At 29.8% G+C, this 14866-nt stretch overlaps 1 protein-coding gene across 1 annotated transcript in view; it reads left to right on the top strand.

Moving 5' to 3' along the window:
- Positions 1 to 911: 911 nt before the first annotated feature.
- The window catches only part of LOC115884595 (tolloid-like protein 2), a 185470-nt gene continuing 171515 nt past the window's right edge, over positions 912 to 14866 (top strand). Inside the window, exon 1 of the mRNA XM_030903223.1 lies at positions 912 to 1038. The gene's annotated coding sequence lies outside the window, so the exon portion shown is untranslated. The remainder of the gene's footprint in view (positions 1039 to 14866) is intronic.

Genomic DNA, 14866 nt, shown 5'->3' on the forward strand with positions numbered 1-14866 from the left:
GAAACTTAACGGCCGCCGGCCGTTATGATAACGTCCGGCGGACGTTATATGCATCTTTTCCATTCTGATTTTGCTTATGTTATAATAATATAACAATATAGTATGACGAAAAAGTATTAAAGTAGATATTATATAATATTCTCCGATAACTATTATCGGCCTTTCCGGAGCATTGAACTAAATAAATTTTGTGCTTCTTTAACATTTTAAGACAGAAAAATATGATTTTAATTAAAATTCTCTCAATAACAATCTGTCAAAGAATTAAAACGAAATTATATTACCACAGAAATGAGTTTTACTTTTTTACTTTACGCTTAAACTGTATTGAAATTTGGAAAAGTATAAACGGGAGTCAATAATAAAAAGTTTTTCCTTTTGTAAAGACAATCCGGGGACATACTGTAGACTAAGGGTTTTAACGGGCAACATGATATCAAATAAGAATGATGATTTTGCCTTCGAATTAATTTGTTTATATTATATCACTGTTGAGTTAAAAAAGTGACGATATCATTTGGTGATAAAAAAAAAGTGACGAAGGTATCATTTTCTATATAATAATTATTGTATTTCTATATTAGACTCGATTCAAAGAAGAAAAACAAATTTGTCAATACTAGTGTGCCTGCCTATCTTCAAAAATAACAAATTAAATAATTTCGAAGAAAAAACTAACAATGTTGCAACACAGCCAGAGAAGCTATAAGCGCGCAGCCGCCGCCCACCGCCCTTAGACGACGCTTGGCGCCGCCGCCACGGCCGCTCCCATTCCGCCCTCGCGCGCCGACCCGTCGCTACCGCGTCGCCCCTCTCGGAGCCCGAACCGCGCGAAAGAGCGACCACGATGCGCCCGGCAGGGGCGGGGCGACCGCCGGTCGCCCTTCTCGCCTGACCTCGTCACGGAGCCGCGATGCCACGAGTGCCGCCCCCGCAGGGTAGTTGAGGACCCCCGGAAGGGCCTTCCGGAGTCTCGAGAGTTACCCCACTAGTGACAGGGATGATTGCCGCCCTTGGACTGGGTCCCCACGTCAGCAGGTAATCATTCTTTACGTTATTTTATGTTAGGCGTGTTTCAAAATAAGGGGGAAAATGTTTTGGAGAAGTGTCTTATCTTATGCGGCTTAAATGTGCTCTTTGTACTATAGTCAGGTGACATTCATTCTTGTTTTTATTATTAATATTACTAAAATTCTGCTTTTTCTGACCTATTTAGACGCTGTTGTTTATACATAAACTAGTTTAACGTAGATAAACTAAGACTAAATCAAGTATAAACAATATTTTTATTATATACTTCAACATTTTGAAATAATATATTACAAAAACAAACAAAAATTAAAAAAAAAATATATAATCTACTAAAATATTATGCTTTTTCAATTACTCAATTATAATATACATCAATGAAGAGTTTGTATATACGCCCTTTTCTGAAGATTGAGGTTCTGTCACTTGACATTAGAACTTGTTATTGTTTGAAATATTACTAAACATTTACCATTTAATATTTTCTTTTTTACCAAGTATTTTTATTTTAATTAACACAATATATCAAGCATCTAAAGAATGTCTATTAACGCCCTTCACAGAATATTGAAGTTCTGTCAAATGACATTCGCTTCCTTTGTTGTTGTTAAATCTGCTAGAGATTTAATCTTCATGGTGTTGTTTATAAAGCTAATTTAATATAAGCGGTACTTTATTTAAGATGAGTTAATAAAATACTAAAACATTTTATAATATGAAGGGAATCTGGTCTTGATATAAACACGCCCTTTATGACATCGAGTCAGATGACATTCACTCTTGTTTTTGTTTTTATCATTGCTTAAATTATGGTATTTGATCTACTTAAACACCGTTGTACCGTATGATCGAATAAAAACGGCGTCAGCGATGGCTATGAAATGAAGATCGCTGTCATTTTATATGTAAATTTATATAGGAAATGCCATCGATCGTCATTTCCAAGCCAACTGGACGCCGTTTTTATTCGATCATACGGTATATTGCAAATACATTGTCAACTTAATATCTGTTGACTCACACTAAAACAAACATTTACTATTACTGAAAAATAAATGTGTCTCATATACTGAAAAATTATGCTTTTTAACACTTAATTATAATACATTAAACATTTCAACCTACTCTGTATATAGGCCTTTTTATAAAAAAAAAAGTTGTCACATCCCTTTCAAACTTGTTATTCGTTGAAATATTACTATACGTAATTATCATTCAGTGTTCTATAATTTACCAAACCTTATTTTAATTAAAAGATAAATTAAACATAACAATATTCGGTACTTATACACGCCCTTTACAGAATATTAAAGTTTTGTTAAGTTCTATTAGATGACATTTAGCTTCCTATGTGGTTATTATATCTACCTGAAATTTGATCTGGAATGTCTATTAACGCCCTTCACAAAATATTGAAGTTCTGTCAGATGACATTCGTTTCCTTTGTTATTGTTAAATCTGCTAGAGATTTAATCTTCATGGTGTTGCTTATGAAGTTAATTTAATATAAACGGTACTTTATTTAAGATGAGTTAATAAAATACTAAAACATTTTTTCAATATGAAGGGAATCTGGTCTTGATACAAACACGCCCTTTATGACATCGAGTCAGATGACATTCACTCTTGTATTTGTTTTTATCATTGCTGCACTTATCGTTTTTTGATCTACTTAAATACCGTTGTATATTGCAAATACATCGTCAGTTATCAACTTAATATCTTTTGACTCACACTAAAACAAAAATTTAATATTACTGAAGTATAATTCAGTCTCATACATTGAAATATTATGCTTTTTAACTTAATTATAATACATTAAACATTTCAACATACTCTGTATATAGGCCTTTTTGTAAAAATTGAAGTTTTGTCTCGTCTCTCTCGAACTTGTTTTTCGTTGAAATAACGTATTATCATTTAGTGTTTTGTAATTTACCAAACCTTATTTTAATTAAAAGATACAATAAACATAACAATATTAGGAATAGGCCCTTTACAGAATATTACAGTTCTGTGAAGTGGTATCAGATAACATTTAGCGTCCTATGTGGTTATTAAATCTACCAGAAATTTGATCTGCATAGTGTTGCTTAATACGTTAATTTAATATAAATAATACCTTGTTTAAAGATGAGTCAATAAAATACCAAATCACTGTTTAATATAGAATGGATTAATTTTGAATTGACATAAACACGCCCTTTATGACTTCAAGCCAAGTAACATTTATTTGTGTTTTTGTTTTTAACATTACGGTTTTTGTTATTTTATGTTAGGCGTATTTCAAAAAAGGGGAAATATGTTTAAAGAAGTGTCTTATCTTGTGTGGCTTAATCTTTATACTATATAGTCAGTTGATATTCTTTCTTGTTTTTGTTCTGAATATTACTAAAATTCTGCTTTTTCTGACCTATTTAGATGCTGTTGTTTATACATAAACTAGTTTAACGCGGATAAAGTAAGACTAAATCAAGTATAAACAATATTTTTATTAAATACTTCAACATTTTGAAATAATATATTACAAAAAGACAAAAATAAAATAAAAAAATATATCATACACTAAAATATTATATTTTTTCAATTATTCACTTATAATATACATCAATCAAAGAGTTTGTATATACGCCCTTTCTCTGAACATTGAGGTTCTGTCAGATGACATTCGAACTTGTTATTGTTTGAAATATTACTAAAGATTTACCATTTAATATTTTCTTTTTAACCAAGTAGTTTTATTTTAATTAATACAATATGTCAAAGCAACTAAAGAATGTCTATTAACGCCCTTCACTGAATATTGAAGTTCTGTCAAATGACATTCGCTTCCTCTGTTGTTGTTAAATCTGCTAGAGATTTAATCTTCATGGTGTTGTTTATAAAGCTAATTTAATATAAGCGGTACTTTATTTAAGATGAGTTAATAAAATACTAAAACATTTTATAATATGAAGGGAATCTGATCTTGATATAAACACGCCCTTTATGACATCGAGTCAGATGACATTCACTTTTGTTTTTGTTTTTATCATTGCTGCAATTATGGTTTTTGATCTACTTAAACACCGTTGTATATTGCAAATACATCGTCAATTATCAACTTAATATCTGTTGACTCACACTAAAACAAACATTTACCATTACTGACAAATAAATGTGTCTCATATCCTGAAAAATTATGCTTTTTAACACTTAATTATAATACATTAAACATTTCAACCTACTCTGCATATAGGCCTTTTTCTAAAAAAAAGTTGTCACATCTCTTTCGAACTTGTTATTCGTTGAAATATTGCTATACGTAATTATCATTCAGTGTTCTGTAATTTACCAAACCTTACTCTAATTAAAAGATAAATTAAACATAACAATATTCGGTACTTATACACGCCCTTTACAGAATATTAAAGTTTTGTGAAGTTCTATTAGATGACATTTAGCTTCCTATGTGGTTATTATATCTACCTGAAATTTGATCTGCATACTGTAGCTTAATAAGTTAATTTAATGGAAATGATACCTTGTTTAAAGATGAGTTAATAATATACCAAATCACTGTTTAACATAGAATGGATCTTGTCTTGACATAAACACGCCCTTTATGACTTCAAGCCAAGTAACATTTATTTGTGTTTTTGTTTTTAACATTACGGTTTTTGTTATTTTATGTTAGGTGTATTTCAAATAAGAGAAAAAATGTTTTAAAGAAGTGTTTTTAATCTTGTGTGGTTTAAATAATGTGTTCTTTATACTACAGTCAGGTGACATTCTTTCTTGTTTTTATTCTTAATATTACTGAAATTCTGCTTTTTCTGACCTATTTAGATGCTGTTATTTAAACAAAAAAAATAGTTTAACGCGGATAAACTAAGATTAAATCAAGTATAAACAATATTTTTATTATATACTTCAACATTTTGAATTAATATATTACAAAAATAGACAAAAAAATCAAAAAATATATGTCTCAGACCAAAATATTATGCTTTTTCAATTATTCAATTATAATATACATCAATCAAGAGATTGTATATACGCCCTTTTCTGAACATTGAGGCTTTGTTTCATGACATTCGAACATGTTATTGTTTAAAATATTAATAAACATTTACCATTCAATATTTTCTTTTTAACCAACTATTTTTATTTTAATTAACAAAATATATCAAACATCTAAGGAATGTCTATTAACGCCCTTCACAGACTATTGAAGTTCTGTCAAATGACATTCGTTTCCTTTGTTATTGTTAAATCTGCTAGAGATTTAATCTTCATGGTGTTGCTTATGAAGTTAATTTAATATAAACGGTACTTTATTTAAGATGAGTTAATAAAATACTAAAACATTTTTTCAATATGGAGGGAATCTGGTCTTGATACAAACACGCCCTTTATGACATCGAGTCAGATGACATTCACTCTTGTATTTGTTTTTATCATTGCTGCACTTATCGTTTTTTGATCTACTTAAATACCGTTGTATACTGCAAATACATCGTCAGTTATCAACTTAATATCTTTTAACTCACACTAAAACAAAAATTTAATATTACTGAAGTATAATTGTGTCTCATACATTGAAATATTATGCTTTTTAACTTAATTATAATACATTAAACATTTCAACATACTCTGTATATAGGCCTTTTTGTAAAAATTGAAGTTTTGTCAGGTCTCTCTCAAACTTGTTTTTCGTTGAAATATTACTATACGTATTATCATTTACTGTTTTGTAATTTACCAAACCTTATTTTAATTAAAAGATACAATAAACATAACAATATTAGGAATACGCCCTTTACAGAATATTACAGTTCTGTGAAGTGGTATCAGATAACATTTAGCTTCCTATGTGGTTATTAAATCTACCAGAAATTTGATCTGCATACTCTTGTTTAATACGTTAATTTAATATAAACTATACCTTGTTTAAAGATGAGTCAATAAAATACCAAATCACTGTTTAATATAGAATGGGTCTTGTCTTGACATAAACACGCCCTTTATGACTTCAAGTACATAGCCAAGCTACATTTATATGTGTTTTTGTTTTTAACATGACGGTTTTTGATATTTTATGTTAGGCATATTTCAAATAAAGGAAAATATGTTTTAAAGAAGTGTCTTATCTTGTGTGGTTTAAATGTACTCTTTATACCATAGTTAGGTGACATTCTTTCTTGTTTTTATTTTTAATATTACTAAAATTCTGCTTTTTCTGACCTATTTAGATACTGTTGTTTATACTTAAACTAGTTTAATACCGTTAAGTTAGTGATAAACTAAGACTCAAGATCAAGTATAAACAATATTTTTATTATATACTTCAACATTTTGCCATTTTCTTTTTAACCAAGTAGTTTTATTTTAATTAACACAATATATCAAACATCTAGAAAATGTCTATTAACGCCCTTCACAGAATATTGAAGTTCTGTCAAATGACATTCGCTTCCTGTGTTGTTGTTAAATCTGCTAGATATTTAATCTTTATAGTGTTCTTTATAAAGTTAATTTAATATAAACGGTACTCCATTTAAGATGAGTTAATAAAATACTCAACATTTTTTAATATGAAGAGAATCTGGTCTTCATATAAACACGCCCTCTATGACATCGAGTCAGATGACATTCGCTCTTGTTTTTGTTTATATCATTACTGCAACTATTGTTTTTTGATCTACTTAAATACCGTTGTATATTGCAAATACATCGTCAGTTATCAACTTAATATCTGTTGACTCACACTAAAACAAAAATTTAATATTAGTGAAATATAAATGTGTCTCATACATTGAAATATTATGCTTTTTAACACTTAATTATAATACATTAAACATTTCAACATACTCTGTATATAGGCCTTTTTCTAAAAATTGAAGTTGTCACATCTCTTTCGAACTTGTTATTCGTTGAAATATTACTAAAAGTAATATCATTCAGTGTTTTGTAATTTACCAAACATTATTTCAATTTAAAGATACATTAAACATAACATTATTATCATGACCATTTAGATGACATTTAGCTTCCTATGTGGTTATTAAATCTACCAGAAATTTGATCTGCATACTGTTGCTTAATACGTTAATTTAATATAATGATACCTTGTCTAAAGATGAGTCAATAAAATACCAAAACACTGTTTATTATAGAAAAGATCTTGCCTTGATATAAACACGCCCTTTATGACTTCAAGCCATGTAACATTTATTTGTGTTTTTATATTTAGACTTACTGTATATCCTGTTTTGCTCATCAATTTAAATGGCGTTGTTTATGCGTCATTTCTTTAACATCTAGACACCTTTTTTTGAGACAATGATTAACTTAACAATTTTAGACTGACACTAAAACACAGAGTTGAGCAGACATTGAGGTTTTGTTAGATGGCATTCGAACATGTTATTATTTGAAATGTTACTACACATAATTATTGTTAAATAGTTTGTAATTCACTAAGGCAATTAAAAAAAATATCTATAAACGCCTATCACAAAATACTCAAGTTCTGTCAAATAACATTTTACTTTGTTATTATTAAATTTATTAGATATTTAATTTATATTATTAAATATTTTATTGCCTTAAGCAGCGCATTTTTTTATTTTTGAAAAATCTAAAAAAGAAGAAAGTAAAAAAGAGAAATTAATTGTTTTGTTTGTCGTTAAGGAGGGAACCAACCTACACTTCCACAACTAGTTTATTACCAGTCCTGGAGAACCCACCTGGCGTAGGCCCAGAAACCGGTTGTAGGAGTCTTGTCTTGTTGAAAGAAATTCCTTAACGACAAACAGAACAATTTCAATTCTCTTTTTTACTTTTTCATTTTTTTTTATTTACCAAAAGTCGGAAAACACACAGCTAAAGACAAAAAAAGATTATTTATTAATATACACTAAAGCTGTAAAAATGTTGTTTATTTTAATATATTGTTACAGTAATACACCTTGACCTTAACAATATTTAATTTATATAGATATTGCTGTCGAACAAGTTAACTTAATATAAATGATTCTTCATTTAAGATGAGTCAGTAAAATACCAAAACACTTTAATATGGAAACGATCTTATCTTGATATAAACAGGCCCTTTATGACATCAAGTCAGGGGACACATTTTTATCTTTAACATTAACGAAAACCTTGTTTTCCTTACCTACTTAATGTCGTTGTTTATGTGGCATTGATTTAATGTCAAAATACTTGTTTTGAGACTAATCAATTGTAAACTTAACAATTTTTGTCTGACATGAAAAAGAAAATTTAATAATATTCAAATGAAAATGTCTATATTGCAACATTTAGTGAATCATATACTACAATATTATGTTTTTTAATCATAAATAAATCAAACATTAGATGAAATTCGATCCTTTTTGATGAAAATATATCTACACATTTCCAATTCAAAAAAATTTAGTAAGTAGTTCTGTTTTAATATTTTTTTACATTATTATTATTATATTTTCTATGGACGTCTTTCAACAGCGTTTATGAATCTTAAAATCAGATAAATCATTTTTTCAGTCAGCTTATACTGTTCCGGGCGATGTGTCAAATAGTAAATTTTCCCCAATGAATAATAACATTATTATAGATAAAGTGTCTGAAAAACAGGTTTTAAGCTGCCTCAAGAGGATGAAATCTAAGGGAACCGTTGGCCCTGATAAAATTCCATCTTAGTAAGTAGATTAAGTAGATGTAGTGTATACCGATTTCTCAAAGGCATTTGACTAGCTGGATCACAGCGTTTTGATTTCCCATTTAGAAACTTTGGGGTTTTCCCTTAATTTATTAATTTTTTTAAATCGTATTTGAGTGACAGGAAATTAATTGTGGAATGCTGTGGTCAACTGTCTTTTGAAGTGAATTCGACCTCTGGGGTTCCCCAGGGGTCAATTTTGGATCCTCTTTTATTCAACATTTTTATGAATGGTGTTGTTGAGCGTTCGAATGTCAACATTTTATTGTATGCGGATGACATGAAGATTTATTCACGGGTGAGCTCTGTTGATGATTGCCGTAAGCTTCAGGAATCGCTGGAAATAATCGCGGACTGGTGTACAGATAACAAACTCCCCTTAAATATTGAAAAATGCTGTGCCGTTTCTTACAGCTTAAAACAAAACCCAATTTTACATAAATATTTATTATATAATGAAGAAATCCGACGTGAAATGACTGTTCGTGATCTTGGAGTTGTGTTTGATTGCAGGCTGTCTTTTGTACCACACATATCGGAGATTGTACAGCGGTCTTTTAGACCCCTGGGCTTTATTCTTAGAAACGCAAAATAATTTTCCAGCCCTGACGCACTTAAGCTATTATATTTTACATTTGTTAGGTCTAAACTGGAGTACGCATCTGTTATATGGTCACCATGTTACCAAACACATATAAATAACATCGAAGGTGTCCAGCGACGGTTTCTGAAGTTTCTTAGTTTTAAAATAGATGGAAACTATCCTTGTATGGGCTACCCTCATGATGAACTCTTGGAACGTCATTCGTTTTCTTCTTTAGTGGATCGCCGCGGAATATTTGACATTAAGTCGGTGTCATAATAAAATAAACTGCTCAGATATTCTCAATAGGCTGAATATTTTTGTTCCGAGAGCAGCAGCTCGACACTTCAACACATTTTATGTCGACGCTTCTAGGACTAACATTAACAAAACTCTCCAGTTAATAGAATGCAACTAGCCTACAATCAACGCCAGAGCAGTTTGGATATATTTTCAATAGTCCAGCTTTCAGCTTTAATTACTAGTATCGGCTTTTTTTTATCAATTTTTTTGTGTCAATTTTGTTGATCTGATCTTTGTTTTTTACTTTGTATATATTTTGTTTTGTACCTTTTATTATAATTAATTTGTTTTATGATCTATAAATTGCTTAATTTTAATTTGTAATCTCGATACAGTACGACTCATTCTGTAATTGGCGCTTGCTGTTAAATGGAGTACATTAAATAAATAAGTTAAATAAATAAATAAATACATAAATTTGATATTATTCTAATATATGAATCATAAAAATAGATGAATTTGATTTGATTGATATTATTCTAATAGTAGATAATTCTAAGAGATATTTAGATAATATTTCATGCTGTTATTTATAGCATTAAATTGATAAAAATTGTATTTTATTTAGCAATAGTCAATTACATATCATTTTTATGTAATATTTCTATTGACTTTGATCACATATATTGTTATTTACTTTAATTACCTTAAAAACCTTACATTTCCTTTGTTGTGTATAATTTAAATCTTTATTGGATTTAGTCCATAACTTCACTACAATTCTAGTTTTTCTATAATCCTATTTAATTCAAGTTGGTTATTCCATACAGTTTAAAAAAGCTTTAATGAGACCAAGAATCTCATCAAAGTAACAGAATATATATTATATACATCATAACACTTTTAAAGTTGAAACCGTCTTATTAGAATTGGTGTAACATACATTAACATATTATGCATATTATATCATTATACATATTTAATTTTATATAAATAAAATATTTAAAATACATCTGTATACGAGTATACGCATTTTCTGAACATAGATGCTATGTCAAATAATATTTGAGTTAATTAATGTCTACAATGTCGAGTGATCAAAAAGTTTCATGATACGAATTGTTTACCTCTAAATCTAATATAATTTTTCATACGAATTCTTTACCTGTTATCATCAAGCTTAATTTTAATTTGATAAGAAAGCTTCTTGATCCCACCATATTAACATAGACTATAGACAGGTATTATTTATATTCTCCTTAATAATAAAAGTACAACTTATGATACAAAATATGAAAACTTCTATTTAAAAAATGCATAGATAATTAAACCATTCTGATGTGACTCACTATATATAGGTAATTAAATAAAGGATTGAACATTTCAAATTGGAAAACCTAATATGGGGGTTTTATTTTACAGTAGCCTGTATCTGTAGGACCCTGTCGATCCGCGATGAAATAATTCATCTGTTTTAAAGGAAATATTGTTACGAAATACTAAATATAGGATATTTCCAATATACGGATATCGTTTACCACTTGAAAATTTCATTAGCACTTAAAATCGGATCAGGATTATTAACAACACGCCCGTCTCGAAACTAGAACAATTGTTCGAATTGGATTGGCCAAGGGCCTATTTATGTCAAGCTGAGTTGTGCCTTGGTCTGTAGTAATGCTCCGAGCTTACGTTAAGAGGCTTGACCTGGCTGAGTGAAGGTCTCTAGTTGAGTAATGACGGGACATTGTTCATGATTAACGGTCAGAAGCGACTTTATTTAATAAACAATGTCTTGACGGATTGTTGTTTCATGTCCTGTTGTAGTCGATTTAACAAAAATTTGTTATGGTAAAAGAATCTTAAATTCTTCATTTTGGAGGTTATGTTTCTATTGCTGGAAAGTACTTTAAAAAAAATAAAATAGTTGTTTTTTTGTAAAGACCACTGCGTTGATCCAGCAGAAACCAATTTGCCAGTCAAAATGAGTGAACGTTTCAGGAGGTATATCTCTTACCGTCTTCTGAAGCAAAAATATTACAAAGAAAAAAGAAAAAAAAAACTACAAGAACAACTATTAACTATATTTAAGAACAGCTTTTTTATTAACCGTTAACGTTCTGTTAATATAACGGTTTATAATAGACATTGTTGAAAAAACTACAGGGCGTTTCAAAAAACATGTGCCATCTCTCGTGGAGAGATTCCTCACGTAAAAATAAGATTTATTTTTCATATCAACATAGGTCCGATTCTGCTTTGTTCCGTAGCTACGGGACGTTAAACTGAATTCTAAGTCGGCCATATTTGAGGCCCATCGCGGTGTACCTAAGATTTTTGATATGCTCCTTTCCTTAGTCTTCTTATTCAAAGCGGCTTATAATAGACACTAAGCTGAAAAACTACAGGGCGTTTCAAAAAACATGTGCCATCTCTCGTGGAGAGATTCCTCACGTAAAAATAAGATTTATTTTTCATATCAACATAGGTCCGATTCTGCTTTGTTCCGTAGCTACGGGACGTTAAAAACTTAATATTTTTTGGATTTATTATAGTTTTCTTTCAAGTATTTCTAGCTTTTCGAATTAAATTTTGATGGTAAAAGTTACTATAAATGCGACATATTTTAAAGCTGAAAAAGTGTCCACATATTCACCAGGGACGTGCGTATGGGTTTTCACTGGTATTTTTATAAAACAAGCATGTACACCACTGACTTTTTTTTCTCTTATTCGCAAAATATTGTAAGCAGTTTAATGCCGATTAAAAGTTGTTTCTTGATATTTTGTCGATTTCCGCCTCCTTGATGAAATATACGCAATTTTATTAATATGCTTTGATCCAAGTCTAATAGCAATAACCTTTAAAATATTTTAATATCATTAACTTACGAAAGTTTTAAAAAAGTACTCATTGATTTCTCATAAAAAATATGAAAAAAAGTTCCTATAAACATGGGTATGGAAATGCATAGTTTTAGAGTTATAGGATGTTAACACTTTTTAAAATTAGTTTTTTATAATTATCTTAAATACCATTATTTTTTTATTTGAAATTTCTGTATGTTCGACTAATAGTAATAATAACTAATAGTAATAATATTTAATAATAAATTAGGTTAAATATATAATTTATTAATTTAATTTTATTAATTCTGATTAATGTAATTGCGTTTATCTCATCAAGGAGGTCGAATTCGACAAAATATAAAGAGATAACTTTTAATTGGCATTAATCGACCTGCACAATTTTGATATCAAAAGAAAAAAGGCAGTTGCGCACATATTTTTTTTTCTAAAAAAATATTCCAGTGATAACCCATATGCACGTCGCTGATGAATTTATTGACAGTTTTTTAGCATTAAAATATGTAACACTTATAGTAACTTTTACCCTCAAAAATTTAATTCAAATCACTAAAAGTACTTGGAAGAAAATTATAATAAATCAAAAGATTTTTAATATTTTAACACCCTGTAGCTACGAAATAAAGCAGAATCGGATCTATGTTGATATGAAAAATAAATCTTATTCTTACGTGAGGAATCTCCCCACGGGAGATGGCACATGTTTTTTGGAACACCATGTATTGAAACACCATGCACAGGAAGTGTTCTTGAATTGTTGTATTTATATAGGTATTTTAAATGACTATTTTATGCTTCTGACGACGAGAGAACGAGAGAAGATATACCTCCTGAACCGTTAAGCCTTTTTAGCCGACCATACCAACAGGTAATATGGTAGGCTATTAAGATCGGCAAAATTTTTTTTTTAATTTCACTCAAAATCAGTCAAAGTCGCAGTTTTTGAGATAAAAAAAAAATTGGAAAAATTCCTTTACTTTGAAACTAAAAGAACTGCCTACTAACTTTTTATTAACATATTTTAGTATGGGCGGCTATACGTGCCTCCCGGCGCCAATTTTTTTGTCCGTTAGGCAAATTTGATTTATTAGTAAAATATCACTGACAAATTGGTCTGCGTTGAATGTAGATCGTGGATATAGATTGTATGTGGGAAAAAAGTTAATCGCCGTGTTACCGAAGCTACTCTCTAGCTTATACACCTACCTTAAATAAATCTAAGATGTATAAAAATCAAAATAAAAAAGTTAAAGATGGATGTGAAACAGTTATAGATGGTATAATTGCTGGAGACGATTGATTTGTTTAACATTTGGCACATAACTGCAGCAAATGCATTATTTGTTGAAATATTTTTATACAGGGTGAGTCTACGATGTTTTCTATGGGTTTCTCGGAAACTACTGGAGATAGAAAAGTAAAGATTTCAAGTTAACGTCTCCCTTTTTACTGCCAGGGCAAATCTGAATGGGGCCTAATTTGTTTACGCGGAATCCGAACCGTGGTCCTCGGTCATATCATGGTTAATGACCTATCGACTTGGCAAGTGTCTAAATCGACTCTTACTCACGAGATATCCCATCTCATCCGGCCTCGAACCGGCGTGAATGAGCAGTGTGTGTCAATAGATTTTACACTTTTGTCTTTTTTGGATAACAGCACGATAGAGTTTCGAACCGGTCACCCGTCCATCCACTAATATCGCCTTACGTCTCTTAACTTCGGTGTTCTAATGGGAACAGGTGTTTCGACGTAGCTGGCCGTTGTCCTACTGGATATGGAGAGTTGGTTAAATGGCTATAACTCAGTAATTTTGTGAAAAAAAAACATATTATAGCTTATATTGAAAAGCTTAAAAAAATGGCGCTTTTTATGAAGTTATGGCCAACTATGGTTTCCATTTAAAAAAACATATGTTTGTGTTATATGTCTAAAATGAGAGGGTTTAGAAAAAATCGGAGAACATAAACTCATAAACTCATGTGATTATCTACAACTTTTACCTGAAAACTTTTTGTCTAAAATAGATTATATTGGAATTAGGGACAATCATTTTTAAAATAGCCAACATTTTTTTTTCGAAACATCTAGTAAGCCATGAACTTTTTAAAAAATCTGAAAGGCCCATATTTATGACTCCACAAAACTGAAATTCTTTCCCCATTTAACCGACTCTCTATCTCCAGTAGTTTCCGAGATACCCATAGGAAACTCACCCTGTATAATTTTTTTATCCTTGATGACCTGTGGGTATAATTGATGGAGTGACCTTTTTGTGTAAGTATCGGTTGATGGTTCATAGCTTAAGTTTTAAAATAAAATGCAAACCTATACAAGATAAAATATAAGTAAGATTGATTTACTTAATTCTAATTTACATATATAAATTTAAATAATTGAAATACATCTTAGAAACTAAATTTCATTATCACATCA

The sequence above is a fragment of the Sitophilus oryzae genome, unplaced genomic scaffold, assembly GCF_002938485.1.
Source record: "Sitophilus oryzae breed Bouriz unplaced genomic scaffold, Soryzae_2.0 scaffold_302_pilon_pilon, whole genome shotgun sequence".
NCBI classification, from domain to species: domain Eukaryota; kingdom Metazoa; phylum Arthropoda; class Insecta; order Coleoptera; family Curculionidae; genus Sitophilus; species Sitophilus oryzae.